General features: G+C 37.5%; 1 protein-coding gene across 7 annotated transcripts in view; it reads right to left on the reverse strand.

The window, feature by feature from the left end:
• LINGO2 (leucine rich repeat and Ig domain containing 2) overlaps positions 1-26,182 on the reverse strand; it is a 1,147,525-nt gene that overhangs the window by 374,810 nt on the left and 746,533 nt on the right. The gene's annotated exons all lie outside the window — the stretch shown is intronic.

Here is a 26,182-nt window from a genome sequence, read left to right on the forward strand (position 1 = left end):
ATAACAACAACAACAACAATAGCTAATAATTGCTATATTGCAGGTGTGGCACAATCAGGTTGACATGTGTAGGAACAGGTGTGTATTTCACGCAGGTGTACGTGAATTACACGTTTCTCATTTAACCTTCACACCAAGCCCATGAGGTAAATAATATTACTATCCCAATTTTATGAGGCTCAGAAATATTGAGTAATTTACCTAATATCACACAGTAGTAAATATTAGAGTAAGGTTTAAACTCAGGTCTGTTGGACTTGAAAAATCTATGAGCTCATTGTCAAAAGCCTCCCTTTCGTTCACTGGTATCAGTGCACATTGGTGAATTGATTCGCTCGCAGTCTCTCTTTTCCAAAACCAGTGTTTCTTAGTCTGTGTGTGGCATAGTCAGCTCCATGGCAGATAGACACTGGCTATAACCCTTACTCCCCAAATATGGAATTTATTACCCTTACCCTGAGAATGGGAATAAACTTCTGTGCAGAGTGAAATTCAACGCCATCTTTTTGAAGGGCAATTTGGCATTATTCAGTAAGATTAAAATTTTTCATGCGCTCTGATCCACAGTTGCACCTCTAGAATTTATGTTAGAGGTATCTAAGTACTCATTACAACATTGTTTTAAATAGTGTAAACCTACAGAAGCAGCCTGAATGTCTCCCAAATACTTCGTGCTACAATAGAATACAATAGCATATTAAAGTTATTAAAAAGACGGGTTCATGCTATGTGTCCTGGAAAAATGCCCAGAAAACACTGTTAGGTTAAAACAGTAAGTTGTGAAAACAGTATATATAATTTGATTCTGCTTTTGTTAAAATATAGATGTTTATTTATGTATATGTACCATCTGATTTTGCATGGAAGAAAAACTAGGGGAATAGATACTGAATACTTACAGTATCTTTTAGTAATAAGTTGAAAGGGGAACTTCCCCCCATGATTGAGTTCTCAGTGCTTGAAATGTTTATAGTGAACATGCATTTTTTTGATAAGCAGAAAAGAAATTTTTAAAAATAGAAAAAGACAGAATCAAGGACATCCAAAAATAAACACAAATATTATAGTATTTCAAAAAGAAATCCAGCAAAACAAATAAAGGTAAATCCAATGTCAATCAGTGAAAATTATTAATAAGTGAGCCCCTAGATAGGATGGGAACTGGGTCTCTCCTTAACTCCTCTCATCTGCTTGCCTTACCTCTACTTTGCAAGATCTATACAACCAGGGCCCCAGCAAGGATGGAGACCCTATCCTTTACTCTCTAGGAAATCAGCAGTAATTGTTTAGGATTTTTTCAATATTAATAAACAGTGCTTGAGTACCTATCATATACAAGAACTTTACAGACGTGCTTTTAAATCCTGTAATTGCAAGACAGGTATTTTTACTTTCGGTTTTATACATGAGGAAAATTAGGATCACTGAAATAATTTATTTACCCAAAGAGTCCAAGTTATCCTTCGTTCTCTCTCTCAGATCTCTTTTTTCGTTTTTTAACCTGGCAAATTTACCAGGCTTGATCAAAAAAGAAACTAAGATTAAAAAGAAACTCAGAAACTAAAACAAAACAGGAAATAAAAGACAAGAACAAAAATATATAAACTAATGGTTTCTTTTTTAGCAGACTACATTCTAGCCACCTGATAACTGTTTTACGTAGCTTGAAGATTTCCAATATCTGTTCTTGGTTCTTCTCTCAGCTTTACTCTCTAATACCCTTCCCAAAGAGTTCCACTGCCCTCTCTCATTTCTTTTCTAAGTCTTAGAATAACCTCTCCCTTGTTCTTTCAGTGGAACCCATTTATTTCATATATAGGCCACACAATGAATATTTCTGTTCTCCCACACATGGAAAGGTTAATGAGCTGTCCAGCCTGGTAACAATAGGGGTCAATTTCAAGCCTCAATTTCAGCACTAGCCCTCAGGGAGACCGACCAGCCACTTGACTGAAAGCTGATTATGACCCTGGACTTCTTCCACCTAAGAAGGAGCAGTGAATCATTTTCACTTAAACTGAAGCAAATTCCAAATATGTGTTTGCTTAATTGCTTGCAGGGCTTTGTTTAGCACCATAATCTGACAACCTATAGTGTTTGAGGCATCATTACATGATCCTCCATAATATCACCCAGTGGAAATACTTTCGACATCAGCAGTGGGCACATGTTCATGGCATCTACTCATCTCAACACATATGGCATGACACAGAAGCTCTGGCCTGATAGTCCCATGCAACACCCTTTTGACAGTATGGCTGAAACACCCGTGTGAAGATGGTATCCGACAATGATGGGGTGTCACCAGAAGAATACGATAAATATTCCAAATCAAGACCTTTATTTAGTACTTCATTCTCAGTAGACAGAATGTATACATGGGTCTAGGAACCAAGGAGAGGAGGTGGAATTGGTTGAACTTAGCATCACTCCCAGTGGCATAAGTGGGGAATTGGTGGCTCCTGTTTCCACAAATTTAGGGTCTGGATCTAGAGATCCCAATTTTCAGAAGTAGAATGCTTCCGTGAGGGGACACAGTAGGAGTCCTATTAAACTTTAAAATGTATTTTGATCCAATCACTTTGAGCATCCTATGTCAGCTGTCTGGCAATAAGAAGAGCCACCATATTGGCAGGATAACTGATTGATCATCGTGAGGAAGTAGAGCTGCTGTTCTACAACAAGGGAAGGGAAGAGCTTCTGGTAACCAGGTAGTTCATAGAGCATTTTCTTTAGTATTTTCCTGCCTATTTTTGATAATAAATGGACAAGTACAGCAGCCATGACCTATGCGAATGGTGAGGAGGTTCAGACCCCTCAGTAACGGTCTGTGCCAGCCCACAAGGTAAACTACATATATCAGTAGAGGTACTAGCCGAGGAAGAAGGGATTCTAGAATGGGTAGTAGAAGAGAGAAGACAATAGGAAGACAATATGTATCAGTTGTGGCCTTGAGACTAGCTGTGCTGATAGGGGCTGTAGTCCCCCATAATCTTTTTCTTGGAGGTTTTCTCAAGAAAGGTGACTGCTAAGGAATCCTGGAGGAGCTGTTCCCAGATAGAATAAACTTATTATATGAAGCAAAAAAAGCCAAGTATCACAAGGAGTAAACACAGTAGATGCTGCAGGACATTGCCCACATCTGCCTTTAGGAAATGGGAGTCATTTCCCCAGTTGCCTGAAGTGTTGGCCTCCAATGGCTCACAGCTGACTCCCTCTCTGGAGATTTCCCTCCCTCTACCAAAGGGAGCTGCCTTACCCAGATTATTTACCGTCCCACAGGCAGCTCACATCTAATGACTCACCAGTATAGGAGTACAAATGCCAAGCCCCCTTTTCTCTACTTGGGACAACTCCAACGATGTTGATCTCAAGTACACTACCCAGAAAACTTCCTGCATAAAATCTTCCATCACAGGGGCGCCTGGGTGGCTCAGGTGGTTAAACATCTGACTCTTGATTTCTGCTTAGGTCATGATCTCACAGTCTGTGGAATCGAGTCCCTCATCTGGCTCTGTGCTGACAGTGTGGAGTCTGCTTAGGATTCTCTCTCTCATTCTCTCTATGCCCTTCCCCTGCTTGTGAACACTCTCTCTCTCTCAAAATAAATAAACTTAAAAAAAAAACAAAACAACACTTCCATCTCAGTGTCTCTCAGGAAAATTGACCTAAAGAAAGATTACAAAACTCAGAAGACTTGATACTGAGCACTGAACGTAGATATGACTGCCTCTTAAGCCCATAGCATATCCATTGTATCTTCCTGTTTCCCATAAAGAACAGTTTAATTTAATTTTAAACATATATTTGTTTAGGCAGTAAACACAGTCAATAATGATATGTTTAAGCCTATAAATCAGAAAGCATTCTTCAGTGTTACACACTATCTACAATTACGCTGCCACTGGAACATTAAACTAATGTATTTATACCTCTTGAAATCCAGACTGAGATAAATTAATAGACATCTATAGACACACACATACTAATTTATATTATAGTAAAATATGTATGCACATGCCTTTGCATATATGTGTGTACATCTGTATCTATGTTATAAAACATATCTCAAGGCTAATTTCAAGGTTAATTTGGCCAAAATCCCCAGTTATGCTAGCCTATTTTCTTTTTTTTCTTTTTACTTTTGATGTTTATTTATATTTTTAGAGAGACAGAGAGAGACAGAGAGCGAGCAGGGGAGGTGCAGAGAAAGACAGAGACTGAATCTGTGATATCATGACCCGAGCCAAAGTCAGGCACCTAAACGATTGAGCCACCCAAGCGCCCCAATGCTAGTCTATTTTCAAAGAACAAAATGATAACTTTTGATCATGCCATTTTTCTAGGAAAAAAATCAAGACTTCTCGGTTGCAAAAAACTTAAAAGATTAGTTATGGAACAAAGGCTTACATTTGCTACCATAAATGTAAAGATTTTATCAAGCATGAAATGCAGTAAGAATGATTTACAGTCCCGTAAAATATTACCTCAGGCAGCCTTTACAATCAGAACACACAAGCTACCTAATTCTCTGCAGTTTTGAGAGAATGCAGTTAGGATTTTACAACCAGTGAACAGAGCAACTCAGTGGTCACCATGTCTCTGTAGTCTCTTTTCTGCAAATCATTGTACCTCTTCACTCTGTTCCTAAAGACATTTTGCATCACAAATTACTTGATCTCATCTACCAACTCTTAAGACTGGATCAAATTATTACCCTCTTCTGCCTCGATGTATGTGGCATCTTTACTTATGCCCTCCTACCATTATACTTCATTACGGGCTCCACAGGAAAAATAAACACAGGGTGTTAGGTGGTATTGCTCTGACACAAAACTGAGAATAGAAAATTTCAAGAAACTGGCTAGAAAGAGGGCAGAAAAGAGTGGTTACACAGAGAAGAAGGCTTCCTAACTTTAGTTTTATCTTACTCATCTTTGGTTATTGGACAAAAGGTTATCACTACACTATTCCATTGGGAGGTAGGTTTTGACAAAGTCTGAAATATCTGAGGGATGTGAAAAGTTTCAACTTGTGATAACTGGGAACCTGTAGGAACCTCCCCCACAGGACTGCATTATACATCCCCTGTGGAGATGTGGGTCAATAAAGCAAAGCACAGGAAATATTTTGAATGAAGCATGAAGCTAAAGAATTGGATGCTTTACTAAGAAGTAGCAGGTTTTGTACAGGACACTCCACACAGTGAGCTTTAAGTTAAAGACATCCAGACTTCCAGAAACACCTCTACAAGACCATTGTTCACCTAATGATTGATAATTCTGTAGGACTGTACAGTCGGTTATTCTAAATTTATTCTGGGGCCATTCATTATTCTTAAGGAAAGTCATTAACATGTAAACCTGTAAACCTCAGGAAGACATCAACATAGATTCAAATCAGTTCATTAATCATTATAATTGGGGTTGTGGAAGACACAGAGATGTTCACAACCTACTCACAAGGAGCTTACCTTGACTTATAAGGCCAGTACAATTGGCATTCTCTCAAACCTGCAACAGCATGTGACTACTCAGTTCCTAATGAGTAATATTTTTGGGTTCAGGGAAGAGAGTCAACTTTTTGCCCATGACACCCAGAATGAGCATAGCTGAGTGAAGTCAGTACAGAAAGCGACATGCTATATACTATATTTAACATCACGCTAGTACATATGAAAACACAGACCAACAAACAGATAAAGACTTACATATAAAGGCATGGGGTTGACTCTGTAACCCCAGGGTCTCTCCAGCACAGAGCATATCAGAGTGGAAAATTATGTTCTAAGAATTTAATTTCGATGCATTTTTTAAAGAATATTTGAAATTAAATAACAGAGAGATGTTGGGGAATTGTCTGAATTTGCAGGCTGGAACCAGAGAAATGGTTTGGAGATGAGTAGGCAGTTTATAAGAACCGTTGAAGTGGCACTTGCCAGAGAGTAAAGGCAGGTTGTTTTATGTTTGTCTGCTTTAGTCCTCCTGACAGAGATGGCAAATAGAACCCAAATTAACTAAGGTGAAATCATGCCTTTCTACAACTCTGGGAAAGCAGTATCATTTAAAAAGTACTGAACAAGGAATCAGGAGGCCACGGTTTAGTCTGTACCCTGCCTCCAAAGGGTTATCTGTTTCCAGACAAGGTGTTTTCTCAGCTTGAGGTACAAGTTAAGTCTCAAGAGGCAAACTAAGCACAGGAAAGGTATACAGCTTGACACATTCTAAATAAGTGACAGCTAGTAAGGTATATCCAAGCCCAGAATCCCAAGGGGAACCTAAAGGGATACTGAGAAAGACAAAACCTAAGTGGAAAACAAAGGAGAAGGAATAGAATGAAAATATGAACCTGAAACAAATGTCAGGGAACATACGGAAAACTGACTTAATCCCACAGTAAGCGAATGTTTGGATACACAACCTAGATCCTAGAGATCATATGACACAGCAAGAAAACGTGGATTCTGTTGATTGCTCAGGAATCACATGGTGCATTTGTGGCCTGATGTCAAGGCAGACTGTAAGCACTGTGCAAAAGGGACATCTCTCTTTTTCTCACAGTAAATGGCATGTGGTTAGTACTCGATACATATCTTAGAATGAGTGAATGGTGTGACTAGATGAGATAAAAGGGATAGAACTAAATGGGACAAATATAGCAAATAACTGAGTGATGAACTAAAGGTAACAAGATGCATTTGATGAATGTCATTGGTTAAAAAAGCACTGGCCTAGGAATCAGGGAGCCATTGTGTCATTACAGGTGTCTTATAATTTTTAAACTAGTCCTTAACATCATTCATTCTTTTAAAATAAAGTAAGAAAGCAATATAATGAAAAACATGAGATTCTTTACTTGGTCCTCTCCCCCCATCCTGCTCTGCCAAGTAACCACCTCCCCACTATGTCAATTAACATAGAGTGATTTAGACAAGAATACGGAATGGAAGTATGACTTTTGAATCAATAGGAAATGTGATGTGTCTCCCACACACTTTAGTGCTATCTTAGGCTTTGTTATTACACCCACAGTATATAAAGGAAGGTAGGAAATGAACCTGCTTTAGTGTTCAGTTGTCATATCAATAGGGAGCATTGCTTTTGTTTTGGAAACCAGATTTTATGAGATCTACAAACAAATCGAACATAATCTGGGAGAAAGGCTGAGTTAGTGAAGAAATTCAAAATAAAATAAGGTATGGCTGAAGGAACTGAACATGATCAGGGGAAGCATGCAAATTGTTTTGGAACATCTGAATAAAAACCATAAAATTTTAGCTGGAAAGATTCAAAGTAACATGACGAAGAATACTAAAAACGGTCTCAAGATGGCTTTTATTGCCTAAAGACAGAGGCTGGCAAACTACAGGCTGCCTAATCCAGCCCCACTCTTTATGCTCTTTATATATTGTTTATGTTGGCTCTCCTGCTGCAAGAGCAGAGACGAGCAATTTTGACAGAGACCATACAGCTCACAAATATGTTCACTATGCAACCATTTACAGAAAAAGTCAGCTGGCCTTGAGAGATGGACAACCATTCCTTCATTTATTCATTCACTTAGGAAACATGTTTGAAGCACATACTTGACTCTAAAATGTATAAGACACTGGCAATATATAGTAATACACAGTATGTACCTTAGCCTAGGTACCAATTTCCCTGTCACCAAACATAAATAAACTAGGCGATCATTAACAGAGGATATTTTAGAGGGGAGAAAAATCATGAAATAAATTATTGGATTCAATGACTTCAAAGGTTTCTTTCAAATGCAAAAACTTTTTAAAGGGAAAGTTTCATGGAAGAAAAAGCCTTGAAAAACTGGTAAATGGAAACAGAGAAGTAGGAAGTGGGCTTCCTTCAGGTATGGAGAAGGGTCAAGGTGGGTGATCAGAAAATAAAAATCAGTCAATTTGGATAAGCATATTAGAGTAGGAGTGAGGAAATACAGAGGAGGTATGTTTGGAAAGGCCAAAAGAACCATAGTGTGAAGGGTATTCTATGTGAAGCTTAATATTTTTCAGGTATTTCAGACAATAGGAGGCTACAAAGTGTTTTTAAAAAGAGTTAGTATAAATAAAGTTAAATCCTGGGAAGATTGATCTGACAATGATATATAGGACAAATTGGAGAAGAAAGAAAACTAGAGACTCAAAATAAGAAAAGCACAAAATCTACAGACTGGATAGAAAGAGAGAAGCAGAAATGGATGTGTATTTCACATGAAGGACATGTATTGGGTCTACAGCAACTCAGGCTTTTCAAGAACAAGGAGCAGGAGCTGGATGTGACTGGGGCCTGTCCCTAACTGTGTATTTCTTTCTCAGGGCCAAGGGTTTCCTTTATACAAGATCCAAAGAAACATGGTAAACTCCATCTTGATTTGAGTCAATACCCAAGGAAGTCCAACACTGGCGGGTAGAAAACAGTGTGTTCAAAACAGGATCCCTGACAGTAATTATGGCTATATAGGATGGTGTTTGGAATCTTACAGCAGAACCCATCAGCTTTTTCAGGGCACTAGTTAAAAGATAACAATTGAGAACTTGGTGTGTCAAGTCTGGAAGGAAAGTGCAGAGCAAAACAAACAGCCAGAAATTCAGTAATAGAGTTCTGATTAACATGGTAGAAATAGAAAAAAAAAAGTGAGTCTGTGGGTATTTGTATACCAAGGGCTGCAAGAATAATTACAGTGCATGGTTGGTGTGCTTGAGGCTGTTGATGTATTATGTAATTTGGAACTGGGTGCGGCCATGCATGCAGATAGCAGATTTCAAGGAACACAAGGACTGCCCATAGAATAATTATAACAACTTTTATAGGGAGTTCAAATGTGTCCTTAGCAATTTGGGATGGAGTGTACACGTATATATATCAAATACACAAAAGATGCTTATGTCTGAATGGGCACCATCAAGAAGAAAAATAGACAACAATCTTTTCAAAGATTATTATTATTCATAGATTGTAATTGTGGCTCTAAAAGGAAATCTTCATCTTCTGCCCATAGTCAATTGTATCTGATGGAAGTCCTCAGCTTGCAGAAAGTTGATAATATATTGACAAATGAGGAAATCACCCAGATGGGCATTTATGTTGTACTTCTAACCTAACCATCCTATTGTAAAGAGAAGAAACCCAAAGCTGCAAATTTGGGGAAGATTTTTGGCCAAATCATTAAGAGTCCTGCCCTGTAGGTCAAAAGGCTTAGGGCATCATTCAGATTTGTAGATTTAATTTTTCCTTTTACTGCTAATAAATTCAAAGATGTCTGCATATTGTTAATACACATAGTGAGTATATTGCAGTGAGTACATTACAATGGAAAGAGCAGTCTTTGGCTTCAGATGTACCGAGGTTGAATCCCAGCATTCTTACTTATTAGCTGGAAAACACTGGATGAGTTCCATAACTTCTCTGAACCCCAGTTTTCTTATCTATAAAATGAGACTTAGTGAGATTATACACAGATAGTGCCTCACACATACTAGACACAAAATAAATATCAGTTCCATTTCATCTTTAATACTGTTTTAGATTATTAAACTATCTCAGCTAGTGGCATTTATCATCTGTGACATTTAAAATATTAAAGCATTATTAGAACATCTCAAATGTCTAGTATTCAGACAAAGATGTTCTCACATTGAATAATTCACATGGAAAGATTCACATGAGAAAAGTCATTAGGTATGTCTTTGTAAAACAATCACATCAATAAATCACATATTAAGTGGGTTTAGCTAGCCACCTATAGCACATTATGGACATTAATAAGTGTTCATTTATATTAAGGACAAACATAATATCCACAGGGTGAGTCAGCTGAATACCAAGTAAATACATTTTATATTTCCTATGTTGTACCTCAGCAATACTTAGAGCAAAGCCTTGAATCTCACGGGGCTCATTCACACACAGTCTGTAGCTCTTCAATACCTAAAACCCTCATATAGAAATATTGTAATTAAGTTCTACAAGCCACACAGTATATTTAAATGGGAAGTGCTAAAGCATAGTGGCTAATAATACTTGCTCTATTTTTAGATACCCTTGATAGGGCTCTTCAACTTGCTGTGTGATCTTCAACAGGTTACTTGACCCCATGCCTCATTTTCTTGATTGGTAAAATGCGGTGATAATAAACAGCATCTACCTCATACTATGAGGACTGAACGAGAAATTGCTACAATTAAAGCACTTGCTACTTTGGAATCATGATTTTTTCACACCTTTTTCCAAACAAGATTTGTGGGGATTTATGATGTACATGACACTTAGAACAAAAGGGACACAAAGAATAGGAACGCTACTGTAGAAGGTGGTGGTAGTGGAGGCGGGCTCTTCTACTCTGCCATAGAGCTGATCTGCCTCAAGCCCGATCCAGAGCCAAGACCCCTGGTTAAAATCCTTCATGTGTACCTCATCACCTATAAGATGAAGCTCATTCACTCTACATGAATTTGAGGCCCTTCGTAGGGTAGCCTCTTGCCTACCTTGCCGGAAGCATTCACCCTTTCATTTTTAAAGTTGAAACACCATAGATCTCTAATCTTTTGTTGTACACATTGATCTTAGATTTTTGCTCTGCCTCTTGTTTTTATATATAGTCCCTTCTCCACCCCGAATGCTTTCTTCTCTCTTCCTTAATTCCCATGAAAGACCTTATTGTATGGGAAGGTTTATGAAAGGAAGTCTGGACTACTTGGAAGAAGGTCTCCAAAAAGGCCAACATATTAAAGGCAGTAGAGACTAAGAGGAAATCAGATTTCTCAGGGGATGCCACCTGGGAAGAAGGTAGTCTGTGCAGAGAATCTCCCAGCAAGTGAAGTCTTTAACATAGATAGGAATTTGGAGGTGAATGAAAAAAAGAGGGGTTTGTCACCTCCCAGCCCCAACCACTAAATTAATGTTGAATGTTGATTTATGCTAATGATACTTAGTAATGTAATTCTCTGTAAGAGCATCTGTACAATATTTCAGATATTCCCAGAGGTGCTTAGAGACAGAGGCAGTAAGTCAACCAGATAATATTGTGTGAAATTAATTAAACAGTGACTTTAATATAAGGGAGCTCTGAATTGGAAAATACATCTGTTGCATATAAGCATTTTCTTCCACCAACACCTGTGGTGCTTAGGTTTGCCTAGCATTCTTGTGGTAAAAGATTTTGGAGTAGAAAAAGTTACAATCTTATCCTAATGCATAAAATAAAGTAAAATGGATTGAGGGCAGAATTACACCTATGAAAATTCTTTTATATATTTTCATATGCACTAAAATAAAACGCTATACAATATAACATAGAAATTTGCACATATTGAATTAGTGATAAAGAGTACTATACTCCTTATTTATATTTTAAACTGTGGGTAGATAATTTCAAAGCTGTATTCAGATAATTTTTTTAATTTGGTAATTTTTAATAATGTAATAAGGAAATCTATCATCAAAACAACAATTAGAAAACTGACAGCATGGTCCTACTCAGCCCCAAACAAATGATCCCCCTCAAGCAAAAAAAAGCAATCAGAATTCTACATTCATTATTCTCTTCCTTCCATTTTTCATAGTGTCGTATCTATAGGCATTTTTATAAAAAGGAATATATATATATATATATGTATATATGCAAATTCACTTATAATGTTTTCAATTTTAAAAAGTAAATATCTTATATTTAATTACATGGGCTTTTTTTCAGTTAGCATTTTATTGTAGTTATTGATATATTTGGATCTACTTCTACGTTTTCATTTACTTCAGTTTGACATTCTGTTCTATACTTAAAAAAATTATTTTTTAATGTTTATTTTTTTGAGTGAGAGAGAGACAGAGTGTGAGCAGGGGAAGGGTACAGAGAGAGGGAGACACAGAATCTGAAGCAGGCTCCAGGCTCTGAGCTGTCAGAACAGAGCCCGACACGGGGCTTGAACTCTTGAACTGTGAGATCATGACCTGAGCTGAAGTTGGATGTGTAACCGACTGAGCCAACCAGGTGCCCCTGTTCTATACTTTTTAAAATAATAATCATCTCCCTTTATTTTTTCCATTCGTTTTAAAACAAACACGTCACATTCATTGAATTCCACTCCTCAAAACACATCTTCTGTAGACTTTTAATTTTGTATTAGTTTAGATATATTTTATCTTTTTCTTTGCTCTTAGCATTTGACAAAGCATAAAATATATACTTTTTAATGTTTATTTATTTTTGATAAGAGACAGACTGCAAGCTGGGGAGGGGCAGAGAGAGAGGGAGACACAGATATGAAGCAGGCTCCAGGCACCAAACTGTCCAGCACAGAGCCCCATGTGGGGCTCGAACCCATGAACCATGAGATCGTGACCTAAGCTGAAGTCAGATGCTTAACCAACTGACCCACCCAGGTGCCCCAAGAATAAAATATTTTTTAAAACACCACATATTTATTACAATATCTTCGAAGACTTCTCTTTCTTCTTATTTAAATATCTTATCCAAATTCTTCCCAGTGTGGATCTTTGGCAAGTTTCATAGGCTCTGTATATAATAAAGTAGGCTATCTTCTCACATTTAAATAACAGCTAGATATCAGGTCTTAAGTGCTTTTAATACTTGAAAAGCATTCCACTGTTTTCTTGTATCCAACATTGTAGTTGAAAAATCTGGTATTAGTCTGATTCTTGTTTTCTTTCTTTTTTTTTTTAATTTAATGTTTTCATTTTAATTCCAGTATAGTTAACATACAGTGCTATAATAGTTTCAGGTATACAATATCATGATTCAACAATTCTATACATTACTCAGTGTCGTAATGAGTGTATTTTTTTAAGGATAACTGCATTCTTAATCCACATCACCTATATCTCCTATCTCCACCCATCTCTCCTCCCCTATAGTGAAGAGTCTGTTTCTTGGTTTGCCTCTCTCTCCTCATGTTTTTCCTTTGCTGTTTGTCTTGTTTCTTAAGTTCCACACATGAATGACATCATAGGGTATTTGCCTGTCTCTGGCTTCTTTTGCTTAGCATTATATTCTCTTCTTCCATCTATGTTGTTGCAAATGGCAAGATTTCATTATTTTTAATGGTTGAATAACATTCCATTGTATATATGTATGTATGTATAACACATCTTCTTTATCCATCTATAGATGGACACTTGGACTGCTTCTATAATTTACTATTGTAAATAATTTTGCAAGAAACATAGGGGCACATGTATCCCTTTGAATTAGTGTTTTTGTATTTTGTAGGTAAATTCCTAGTAGTGCAATTACTGAATCACAGAGTAGTTCCATTTTTAACTTTCTGAGGAAACTTCACTGTTTTCCACAGTGGCTGAACCAGTTTGCACTCTCACCAATAGTTCATGAGAGTCCCTATTTCTCCACGTCCTCGCCAACACTTGTTTCTTTTGATTTTGATTCTGTCAGAACGTTTAGACATTCTGACAGATGTGAGGTGATATCTCATTGTGATTTTGATTGGCATTTCCTTGATGATAAGTGATGTTGAGCATCTTTTAATGTGTCTGTGGCCATGTGTAAGTCTTCTTTAGAGAAATGTCTGTTCGTGTGTTCTGCCCATTTTTAATTGGATTATTTGTTTTTTGCGTGTTGAGTTGTATAAGTTCTTTATATATTTTGGATACTAACCTTTTACCAGAGATATCATTTGCAAATGTCTTCTCCCATTTAGTAGTTTGTCTCTTAGTTTTGTTGACTGTTTCCTTTACTGTGCAGGAGCTTTTCATTCTGATGTAGCCCCAATAGTTTATTTTTGCTTTTGTTTCCCTTGCCTGAGGAAACATATCTAGAAAGAAGTTGCTACGTTCATAATCAAAACAGTATGTTTCTTGTTTCCTTGATGTGATCTACTTCCTCGTATTCATTCTTTCATTCTATTAATATTTACTAAATCCCTACTATGTAATGCACTAAGTTAAGCAACTGAGGCATAGGAGTAGACAAGATGCTTAGCCACACATTCTTGAACGTTGCCTTCGCGTGGCATGCAGTTAACATGGGCACACATGTTTTTAAGGCCAATTTTAATGGAAGCGTTACCTTCCTTTCATGATCTTAAAGACTTATGCTCAAAATCTCTATACCTATACTATTTGCTTCACCTGATTTGGTACTCCCAGCTCCAAGTTCCTGCTAAATTGTAATTAACCTCACCTGAAGTGATTTAAAATTCACTTGATTTACCTAGACAAGATTTCTCTTTGTCATAGCTTTTGAAAAGTTATGCAGAAGTAAATTCACACAGAGGTTAATTTTATATAAGAAGAACTCATAATTGAAGGTTAGCAGGGAGGAATTGCTATATTCAACTTCATGTCTCTACCCTGAATTGAGAAAAGTAGAGAAGGCACAAATACTGTTACGCTTCATAATGCTGTTTTCCTCTTTCTAGACAAATAAAATTAGGCTTTGTGGCTGGGAAGAAGTTCTATGCAGCTTAGGGAAAATTATGAAGCAGAAGGAAATGAAGTGAACCAAAGATAAATATTCAAAATATAATCTTGCCCTGGAAGTCTCAAATGTACTAAATCCTCTATGAATTGCGTTTCTTTCCACAAAAAAAATAGGATATGCTCATAGACAAATATATATGCATGAGTTTCATTAGTATACCTTTCTGGATAACCACAGCAAGGCACAGCCATAGACTCCGAGCAGCCAAAAGAAAATAAACCCAGACAGGAAAGAGGGATGACAGTTAGGGTTTATTAGGGAAACCTGTATATCCTTGGAAGCTGTGTGGACTTTAGTTTTAATGGCATAATAGATTTCAACATATATTTTCTTACAGAATGTCAATAATAAAATACTACAGCTTTGGGCCTTCTGGGAACTCAATCATGATAGCAGCTAATTGCCTTTGAGAGGAATATCAACAAGCATGAAGTGTCTCTTCTTCCAATTAAGGTAGACTTACTAGTGGAAACCTTGCACATAACACATAGCCTACCTGACATATATCCCTCTGCCTGCTTGAGGAGCACCTGTTAGCAAAGATTTTATCACATATGTTATAGTTCTCTTATTTATTTAATTTTTAAATGTTTATTTATTTTTTAGAGAGAGAGACAGAGTGTGAGTGGGGGAGAGGCAGAGAGAGAGAGGGAGAAACAGAATCTAAAGCAGACTCCAGGCTCTGAGCTTTCAGCACAGAGCCCAATGTGGGGCTTGAACTCACCAACCATGAGATCACGACCTGAGCTGAAGACGCTTAACCTACTGAGCCACCCAGGGGTCCCTGTGCTTCTCTTTTTTAAAGGGGAAGGACATACAGTGTTCTTATAGAGATCAGGGACTGCCCAAGTTCATTGTGCAGAATTTGTCTGTGCCCTTTGACACTGTGGCACACGACAGAGGCCAGTCTTCTAGTTAGCACCTTCATTTGCTGCTAAAAGACACTAACTACCCGAGAAAGGAACTTGCATATGTATGTGTATATTTACTTCCTTTTCTTTTGCTTTATGTTTCCCTAATACTGTACATATCCTCTTCCAACTCATGGCAACTGCAAAAATATATTTTAAATAATTACAAAAGAAGATCAAACAAACATACATACTAGTGAATAATTCTAAAACTAAAGGAAACTTTTGTATTGGTCAATGTCATTTCAATAGAGATAATAAGGTCTATAAATCTAAGAAATACTACACCTTCAACTAATAAAAGGTAGATACTTTCAATGTACCTTGTATGCTATATGAGAAGTTCAGTCACACAGTCTTCAATATGGGGCTTCTAATTTTAAAAACAAACTACTCTAGATAGTTTCTTTATAAGGTAAGGGTTTCTTAGAATAACTTGTGAGTGTGAATACATGAGAAAAATCATTAACAAAATAACTATTTTTATTTCAGCCAAAATAAAGGGAAACATAACATTTTCGTATTTTATATGGAAACAAAAAGGATATCACACATTTTAAGTCTACAGAGCTTACACAGTTTTAAAAAACAGGTATTGAAAACACAATAAGAATGCTTATAGGGGCACCTGGGTGGCTCAGTGGGTTAAGTGTCCGACTCTTAGTCTCGGCTCAGGTCATGATGTGGTGGTTCATGGGTTCAAGCCATGCATCAGGCTCTGTGTTGACAATGGGAAGCCTGATTGGGATTATCTCTCTGCCCCAGTCCCTTGCCCCTCAAAATAAATAAGTTAACTTAAAAAAAAAGAATTTGTATAAACATTGTGTTGGGGTAAAGAATTACAATATAGTGAGCACTGTGTACCTTCCACCTGGTGTAAGTAATAGACGATTCCCATTTATTGAAGGACCTCACAGGTCCATTGCTGATACCAGCTACTGCCCCTCCCACCTCCAAAGATAAATTGGTTCACCAAATTTAGTGATCATTGCCTCACTGTTCTTCATAGCTTTACCACACTGGTTACTACCCTGAAACATAACATCCTACTTTGCATACTTCCAAGTTCATGTAACTAGATTTGCTTTTTTCCTGTCAGTGTTTTGTCATTAAGATAGATTCATGTTGTTTTGTGCAGCTGTAGCTTATTCACTCTTGTTGTAGAGTATTACATTATGTGAGTATACCACATTTTTTCCCTTCATTCCACTGTTGATAGGCATTTGGAATTTTCCTAGCATTTCGCTATTATAAACATTGCTGCTGTTAACATTCATGCATGTGTCTTCTGGCTCAGGAGCCCTGAGACACAGAAGCAATAGTTTTTCATAGGTTTACAGCTAGGAGTGGTATTGCTGAGCAACAGGGTATGCATATGTTCAGCTTTATTATAGTAGGCTAAACTGCTTTCCAAATCTGTTTCTTTGAAACGTGGACTTCAAAAATTTTGTTTCCTTGCTAAGCCTTAATATTATGACTTTTTTTAAGTTTATTTATTTATTTTGAGAGAAAGGGAGAGAGAGCAGGGGAGAGGGAGAGAGAGAGAATCCCAAGCAGGCTTTCTGTTGTCAGCACAGACCCAGATGTGGGACTTGATCTCACAAACCATGAGATCATGACTTGAGCTGAAATCAAGAGTTGGACACTTAACCAACTGAGCCACCCAGGTGCCCCAATGTTGTAAGAGTTTTAATTTTTTCAAATTCTGTATCTCACTCTTGATTTTATTTTATTTTTTATTTTATTTTTTTAAAATTTTATGTTTATTTAGTTTTTGAGAGAGAGAAAGAGACAGAGCATGAGGGGCAGAGGGGCAGAGAGAGAAGGAGACACAGAATCAGAAGCAGGCTCCAGGTTCTGAGCTGTCAGCACAGAGCCCAATGCAGGGCTTGAACTCACAGACCATGAGATCATGGCCTGGGCCAGAGTCAGGTGCTCAACCGACTGAGCCACCAGGCTCCCCATCACTCTTGATTTTAATGTATATTTCTCTGGTTTTTAATGAGGCTGATGATACATGGTTTCTCATCTGTGATATGCCTGTTGAAGGTATTTCTTGTGTATTTTGTGATCTTTTACTCTGAGCTTATTTTTCCTTGAAGCTTTATCTGTGGAAATCTTTTATGCCTGAGCCAAATGTGGATTCACTCAAACATAATTTGCCTTTTCTCCTGCTACTGATTTAGAAGTTTTATCAAGATGCAAAAACTTAAAACTAAACATTTGGCTTGAGAGTTTGTTTGGATCCCCCAAGTAGAATGAATTCAGGCTGTAAACCATACATGAGGGCTTACTGTGGTTACTCAAATTCTTGGGATTTTTTTTCTCTTCACTCAACGTCAAGATTCAAGGAAGACAATGATTCTTGCCATTTCTTGGGGTGTAGATGGCTTATTGGTAATTTACCTTAAAACAAAGGTACAACCCTTTACATTCCCAGCTTTTCTGGGGCATGACAAGGCACAGTGACGTCACTCTCACTCCCCATGACCTGTAAACATCACTACCCCAACTTCTGCCCCATTTCCTAGAGGGTTCAATAGTCAGCCCCAATGCATCATCTGGCAAGGATCCTAGTCGTCTCCCTAGAGAACATGGAAACCAAGCATCTCAGCTTCACACACACACACAGACACACAGACACACAGACACACACACACACACACACACACACACACACACTGAAACCTTACTGTGATCAATGAATCTGGAATTTTGCAATTGGAAAAATCTAGAAACCATTTTAAATTCACAGACATCTAAGATTTTATTGTGTCATTGAATAGTGCTTTTATTTTGAACTGCATATGGAAGGCACATACATTTCCAAGTTTAGAGGAAATGAAATCTTAATCTAGCCCTGGCATCATGTCCCACATTCCATAATCCCCTTTCTCTTGCCCTATGTCAAGGTCTGGATCATTGCTAAACTGCCCTGAGTTAATTTGCTAAACTACATGGAAAATATTTTTGTGGTCTGGAAAAATTATGTCTTTTTGTAACTGAGCAATCTATTTCCTATTTTTATTTGATTCAAATTCAATTTTTATAGCTTGATGAGCCATTTTCCTAACAATAGTTAACATTTTTTTTGAGTGTCTATCTGCCAGACTATATGTTAGTGTGTTTCATCTATTTAGCAAATGCTTGCAACTCTTCCTGATGGCCCAAGGTTGCCTGGCTAGTAAATGCCTGAGGTGTATTCTACATCATCAGGTCACTGCTTCCACACTGACTCTCTACAACACTGCTATGCATTGTGAGCAAGTAGCCTCCCCATTGTTCAAATCCAGCAGGTGACTGCAAAATTAAACTATTTCTTTCGGCACAGATTCTGAATTGTTTGGCGAATAACAATGAAAGAACACTTTATTGTAAACTCTTAATTCACATCCATGCATATGGATGTTTACCCTGAAGCTATGTATTATTTAATAATTATCTGGTTAAATCACTTTATGTATCAATCTATTAAGTACAGAATTGCTGATATTTCTAGCTTTCATGTTATGAACAGCTTCCATTGTTCTCCTGCTATTAAAATGTTGACATATGCACACAAAATAGAAAAAGGTTTCCTTTGAATGCCACATAAATGCACAATTAAAAAAGAAGCCTTCAGAAAGGAGTTTGTGATCACAGCCCACTAGACCTTGATATATACATACACGTCTGCCATCTCCTAAACCTGCCTGTGTTCCAGTTTCCTGTAAAATGGGGAGAAGACACATTTAACTTCTCTCAGGTAGAAACGATTTAATGAAGACATGAATGCAAAGCAATTTGGTTTCTTCAGAGCTAAGAATTTTATAAACAAAAGGCATTATCATGATGCTCTTGTTATTATTCACTTGTGCTATAAAAGCCTCTCAAATGCAGCCAAAGTATGAAAAAAATCCAACCACATCGTTGAAAAAGCTTTTATCTTCTTTGCCCTTCTATCTTAGAAGCATTAGTTTAAAAAATGTCTGATGTACTTGACAAGTCAGAAAGAACTATTGTTACAGATGGAAAAGTAATCTATATACAGGTACTGATCCAACAATATGACTGCCAGATATGTAAAATCACTAAAACATAGATGCAGGTAATTGTCAGAATAATTCTGATTCACCTTTAGTTTGCTTGCTTATTGACCCCTTAACTTAAATCGTTTTTTTTTCCAAATCAACTTTATGTTGGTATAATTTATTCACAGTACAATTCACACAGTGTAACTGTAAAATCAGTGAACTGTGACAGATTTGTAAATCCAAATAATCACTACCACATGGATCAAGATATAGGATATTTTTATCTCATCAGAAAGTTCTCTCGTGCTTCTTTGCATAGATGCAGTTTTAACTCATTAGAAATTAGATCTTATATTTATGTGGATAGTATTATCTTGGATTAAAAAATCCAGTGCCTAAATTCCTGCCTAAGGGATGGGGGGTGGGGGTGAAACAGCTGGAATCAGCAGTTTTTCTACTATTTATGAACTACCATTTCCTCAGAAAGGCCTTCTCCATCTGAATTTTTTTAATGCTTATTTATTTATTTTTGACAGAGAGAGAGAGAGAGAGAGAGAGAGAGAGAGAGAATGAGTGGGGGAGGGACAGAGAGAGAGAGGGAGACACAGAATCTGAAGCAGGCTTCAGGCTTTGAGCTGTCAGCACAGAGCCCAAAATGGGTCTCAAACTTATGGACTGCGAGATCATGACCTGAGCCGAAGTCGGATGCTCAACCAACTGAGCCGCCCAGGTGCCCAGGCTTTCTCCATCTAAAGGCTTTTTTATTGTTTCTTGTCATACCCTGTCCTTTTCCGTTATTCCTTTTATCATAATTTGTAATTACATATTTATTGGTGTGTGTCTGTGTGCATGTGCATGACTATGTATGTGTGTATGAGTATACGTGTATTTATTTAATGTTTATATCACCCACTAGACTTAAGACTTTCCACAAGTAGGGATCATATATATAGTTTTTCTATTGCTTATATGTTGTTAATGACTGACACTCTTCTGGCACATAGAGGTACTCAATAATTATCTCTGAATATACCATTACATAGCTGATTCATGTATACAACATTTATTAAGTGCCTACTATAGGCAAGGGGACTGCATTGTACTGAAGAGTTAAAGGTGGAAAAGAATGCACAATAAGGAGAAGCTACTTTTGTCAAATCCATGACTATGTTTCTAAAAACTAACACCTCGGTTATTACCATGTTTAGTCAATTAAGATATATGCTCTTTTAATTAGGATCCAGTTGACAACATGTGTGAGGGAAGAAGGGCTACTCTTTGAGAGAGAGTCATGCTGTACATTCAACACATTTCGGAAAAGACTGGCTTTGGCTTCAGACACTCCTGGGTCCTATCTGTGCTATTCACTAGCTGTTAGTCCAGTTATGAGTCACATCATCTCTCTGACCTATGACTTCCGCATTTTTAGAGTGGAGATAATAATAGTTCTAGCCTCATATGGATGGTGTGAGGTTAAATTATTTGTCAATCGTATGTTATCTGAAAGGGAGAAGACAATTGATAGCCAATGCGAGGATGAAGCATAAATGCTGGTGTCAGAAAACCAGAGTTTCAAATCTTAGTCCTACTGAGGACGTAGTCCTCTGTTTGAACCAGAGTTCAAATCTTAGTCCTACTGTGGGCAAGAACTGTGACCTTGGCTAAAGTAACCTCTCATGCCTCAATTTCATCATCTCTAAAAATAGCAATAGTCACAGTCACTTTATAGGATTGATGTGAAATGACTTAATGTTTAGAAAATGCCCTGATACAGACAGACACCTAGTAGGAGCTCAGTAAATGGGAGTTAACACAACTACTCTCATTATCACCATTAAGCTCTCACTGTATGCATGGTACCAGGTACTAATTAGTACCGTGACATGTATTAATTTGAAAATATTTCAAGTGGCCACAGATATGCCTAAGCGAAGAAAATGTAATTAGTCAAAACTGTATTCCCTAAAGGTGCATTTGAGAATCAAATACAAAATTCTATAGTGAATTATTGTCTATTAATTCAGAGCAGAATATCAATGCAATGGAATGAGTGCAACTGTATTCAAAGGGAAAAACTGTTGATTTCACTATTAGAATTTGAATGAGTAGTTTAACAAATTATCTCTTTCATCTCTGTAGGTAGGCAATACTCACCCAAAGAGCAAGATTGTGAATGGTATTGAGGGTGAATATATAATGGGACAAATCTTAATTTTTAAGACAACCTGTGTGGAAGACATTTGACTGATAAATTGTACATAAAAAAGTCTCAGATTAAAATCTTGCCTGAAATTAAGAGGCAAGCTTGTAGCCGAATTAACATTTGAATTCTAGACTATCTATTCCAGTGTTTACCTTGTTTTATGGAGTATTTCTTCTATCAGTGCTGCATCTGCAGCACTGTTACCCTGCAGCACAGGGTACAGGTACCCTTCTAGGCACTGGGCACACAACAATGAACAAAGCACAACTATTACCCTCATGCAGTTCACATTCTAGAATACAGGATAAGAAGAACAATATCTAGTAGAGCACACTTTCTCTCTATTACCTCATTTAGTCCTTACAGTCCTCTGGGAGCTCAACAAGGCAAATGACATCTCCATTTCATAGGTAAAGAAACTGAGGTTAAAAGTAAGTTACTAGGGGCACCTGGGTGGTTCAGTGGGTTAAGCATCTGACTTCGGCAGGTATGTTCTCACGGTTTGTGAGTTCCAGCCCGGTGTTGGGCTCTGGGCTGACAGCTCAGAGCCTGTTTCGGGTTCTGTGTCTCCCTCTCTCTCTGCTCCTCCCCCACTCGTGCTCTGTCTCTGTCTCTGTCTCTCTCTCTCAAAAATAAACATTAAAATTTTTTTTTTAAAAATGTAGGTTACTAAACTAGCAAAGCAAACAGCCAGGACTAGAGCCTGTATCTTCCGGCTCCAGATCTAGTAGTGTCTTGCTGATTGACAAATCCATGAAAACTGCAAATTTTACCCTTAAGGTAGAGGAGGCGTAATCATATTGACAGCAATAGAGTGAAATACAAGGCAAGAACAAATATTTATCCTTAAGATAAGGATAGGGAACGGTGGTTGGTAACAAAAGACAGATAAAGAGCTGAAGAGTGGGATGCAAGATCAATTGTCAGATGCTGACCCAGAGCCTTACCATGTGGAACACATCAGAGTGACTTCCAGCCTTCACCAATTCCATCTCTCTGATGACTTTCTTATGAGGCTACTGTGTCCCAGTGTAACAGGGCAAGCCAGAGGTGCCAATTAGCAGTCATTCCCATAGCCCAAGCAACCATCAAATAATGACTAATGGGAGTTGGCATATCCTTACCATTTGCCCCTTAGGTGGGATAACTGTGAGGAAGGGGTTCCCACACTGCCTGTTGGAATTCCCCATGAGGATTCAACTCCAGTTATCAGGATGGCTAAGTCAGTTGATATATCCTTTACTGCTTCCTGTCTTTTCCTTGTCTCACTCCCCAATCTCTTACCAATGATTCTTGGGACTAACTCCAAATAAATTCCCTACAGTAAAATCTTCGAGCCACATTTTCTGGGGGAAATCAAGACTAAGGCACAGATTGATTTGCCAAAGTAAGAGTACCCAGCCAGTAGCTTTAGAATTAATGGGTCCATGTCAAAGCCATATCTGATATATCCAAAAATCTCTTGCAAATGGAATGTTTCACTCTGAACAGAGTGTATGCACCATTGTCTGTCGGGCCTTTTGTCTTTAAGGGCTTCACTGTAAGCATTCTCCAAATATGAATGCTCCCAGGGATATGTAATGTAGTGTTTGCTTACAAGTCGAATGGGAATTGTGTCTTCATTAACAAAACAGAATCAGATCACAGTTAAGGCTTGTCCCTCCTTTCTTCATTGCCCTCACCACAAATGTTTTCTGTCCACCTCTTCCTATATTCCTGCCTTTCTCCTTCATTTCCTCCCTCATTTTCTTCCTTTCTTCCTTTATCCCTAAAGTATATATAATCTTACGAAAATCATAGCCTTTTTGGAAGAAGATTTTTTTAGTTAAGAAGGTAGGCAGATACAAGAAAGCTGATGAACATCATCTTTCCTCTCTCGATGTCTTCTGCTTTCTAAACCTCTCAGAAGATTTGTGGAGGTAGGTAGAAGTACCAAGTAAGAAAAAAATTATTAGTATTGAGCTATACCTAGAGCTCTTTTTTATTACCCAATACAATATGCATAGATTCTTATTAAGAAAGAAAATCCTCAGTGAAGCAAATAATCCATTTCATTTTCCAAATGAGCACAGTGTAGCTAAAAGAAAGAACAGAATTAACAATAGAATTCGCAGTCCAAACCCCTTGTCATTTCCTTCCTTAGGAAAATGAACACAGGTGGAGAATGTATTACTTTCATTATAAGGTAGAAAAACTAAACTTGCCCGTCTTTTTGTATTTAACTCCCAATTGGCATAGAGCCATTGCTGTCTCATTCATTAGATTATCAGAGCTCAAACAACCACCTACCTATCTTTGCACTTGGGAACAGAACACACTTTCTTATTTTATTAAAAACAGAATCATTGGTATAAGAAACAATACTAACATGTACTTCATAAAGTCAGTCCTGGCCCATCATCATAAATAACTGCCCACATGTAGCAAACAGATGAAAGCCCTTTCATTCTATTCCTTGAGGTAAGTTCTATAATCACAAAATAAACCAGGTCAATTATGTGCTCCTTAGAAACAAAAGACATAACAAAAGTAAAATATGCAAATAATTTATTAATGGCAAACTTTATCAATTAAATTTCATGTGAGGTGTGCTGGAAAATATGATTTTATTAATTGCAATATTACCTCAAATTGGAATTCTTTCTCTTTTTCAATGCCAATGTATTAGAAAACTACAAGAAAAATAATGGTTTCACTGCCAAGAAAGTGGATTATGTTACATGAAGTATATTTCAAAAGTATTTCAACTGTTATATTGAAGTAAAGACCAAACAAAGACATGGAAGTAAAGCCATCTCTAAATAACAGAAGTGAAATAAAACTTGGGTCCTGGCTGCTCACAGTGGGAAGCCAGTCTCCTGAGTATATGTCAGCATGACAGGAGACATACCAAGTCAATGGACAAAACTGGATCATGCCCTGGGATGTCAATGTTACTCAGTGGCAAGTAACTTAGAGTACCATTTACTGTTTAACACACACACACACACACACACACACACGAAATAACATACATTTAGTATTTATGTTAAGGCACACTCACTCTACTTTTGATATTATTTTCTCTATTGTTATGGTAAATGAGGCTACAGTAAACTCAAAGTCATAGAAATGGTGTAAATTTGAATGCAAACCTTTTAAAACTTCTTAAGATAAAATATTACCATTCAGGTAAGTTTTGTAATTACAGTTGGTCTGTTTGGGCTCTTGCCCAAACTTCTGGAGGGCAAGCTCACTGCTCTGGCCTTAAGAAGTGTTTTAGAAAAAACGGAAAAGAACTTATTGAGCTTGGTTATTAGTGACTGCAAGAATTTCATCATACTTTTGCTCTTTGCATGTAAAAAGTTAACATTAGACCTAAAATTGGGCCCTTTGGTCTTCAATATTTAGATTTGTGTCATAAAGCCAGAAATGTGTTCTGCATCAGATTCCACTTCACTTGTCTCAGGTAAAACATATATTCAAATTTTGATTAAGTTAAATTAAGTGTCCATTGGGCAGCAGGAGACTGAGGGGAAGGGTCAGTTAACTACCATAACTCACACCGAACGTTGGGTTACATAATAGAAAAGTGGGAATCCCTTCCAACAGGTATGTGGCACCTCACTTCTGAGACTCATTTCCTTCCTCTCTGCAAAATGTGATAGATTGACTATTCATTCAAAAGACACTTACATAGAGATTACTGGCTGCCAATGGCTATTCTTAGCAGTTTGCATGCATTGACACATTTAATCTTATGGCAAAGATCTGAGTTACAAGTGCCATGAATAATATGCAAACTAAATCCAACTAAGGAAATAGAGGTAGATGGGAGTTGGGTGTTTTAGATAACCTGGTCAGGATATGTAATTTTTTTTTCATATATTATGTATTATATTGGGAATTGGCTGTTTATATAGGAGTAACATCTGAGTTATCCTGTCTAAAGTAAGGGACCATCCATGTAACTGTCTAGGAGAACACTGCTTCAGGCAGACAGACCAGCAAGTACAGAGACTCAGGTAGAAATATTCTTGAGGTGCAGGGAACTAGCAAGTTTGTCAGCTTTCCACAGGGAAGCTAGCACAAAGACTAGCTGGCAGAGACTAGAGGAGCAGGTGAGATCAGAGAGGAAAAGAGTTTTGGTTTACTCCATATTTGGTGGAAAACGAAAATGACTCACCACCAGCCTTTCTAACCTAGCCTATTCCTTTACTTGATCATGATAAGAATTTACATATATAATTTTTTTAATGTTTTTATTTATTTTTGAGACAGAGAGAGACAGAGCATGAGCAGGGGAGGGGCAGAGAGAGAGGGAGACACAGAATCCAAAGCAGACTCCAGGCTCTGAGCTGTCAGCACAAAGCCCGATGTGGGGCTCGAACTCACGGACTGTGAGATCATGACCTGAGCCGGAGTCGGACGTTCAACTGACTGAGCCACCCAGGTGCCCCACATATATAATTTTTTAAACAATTTTTAACAATGCCCTGAATCTTTTACCTTTGTTTATACATTCTTTTCAGGAATGTCTGTCTCTCCAGCAACCCTGTAAATACATCCTTCCTCATAAGCCTAGACTTAATTTTCTAAGAAGAATTCTA

Source organism: Panthera pardus, unplaced genomic scaffold (genome assembly GCF_024362965.1).
Source record: "Panthera pardus isolate Hobbes unplaced genomic scaffold, ASM2436296v1 HiC_scaffold_20, whole genome shotgun sequence".
In the NCBI taxonomy this organism is placed as follows: Eukaryota; Metazoa; Chordata; class Mammalia; order Carnivora; family Felidae; genus Panthera; species Panthera pardus.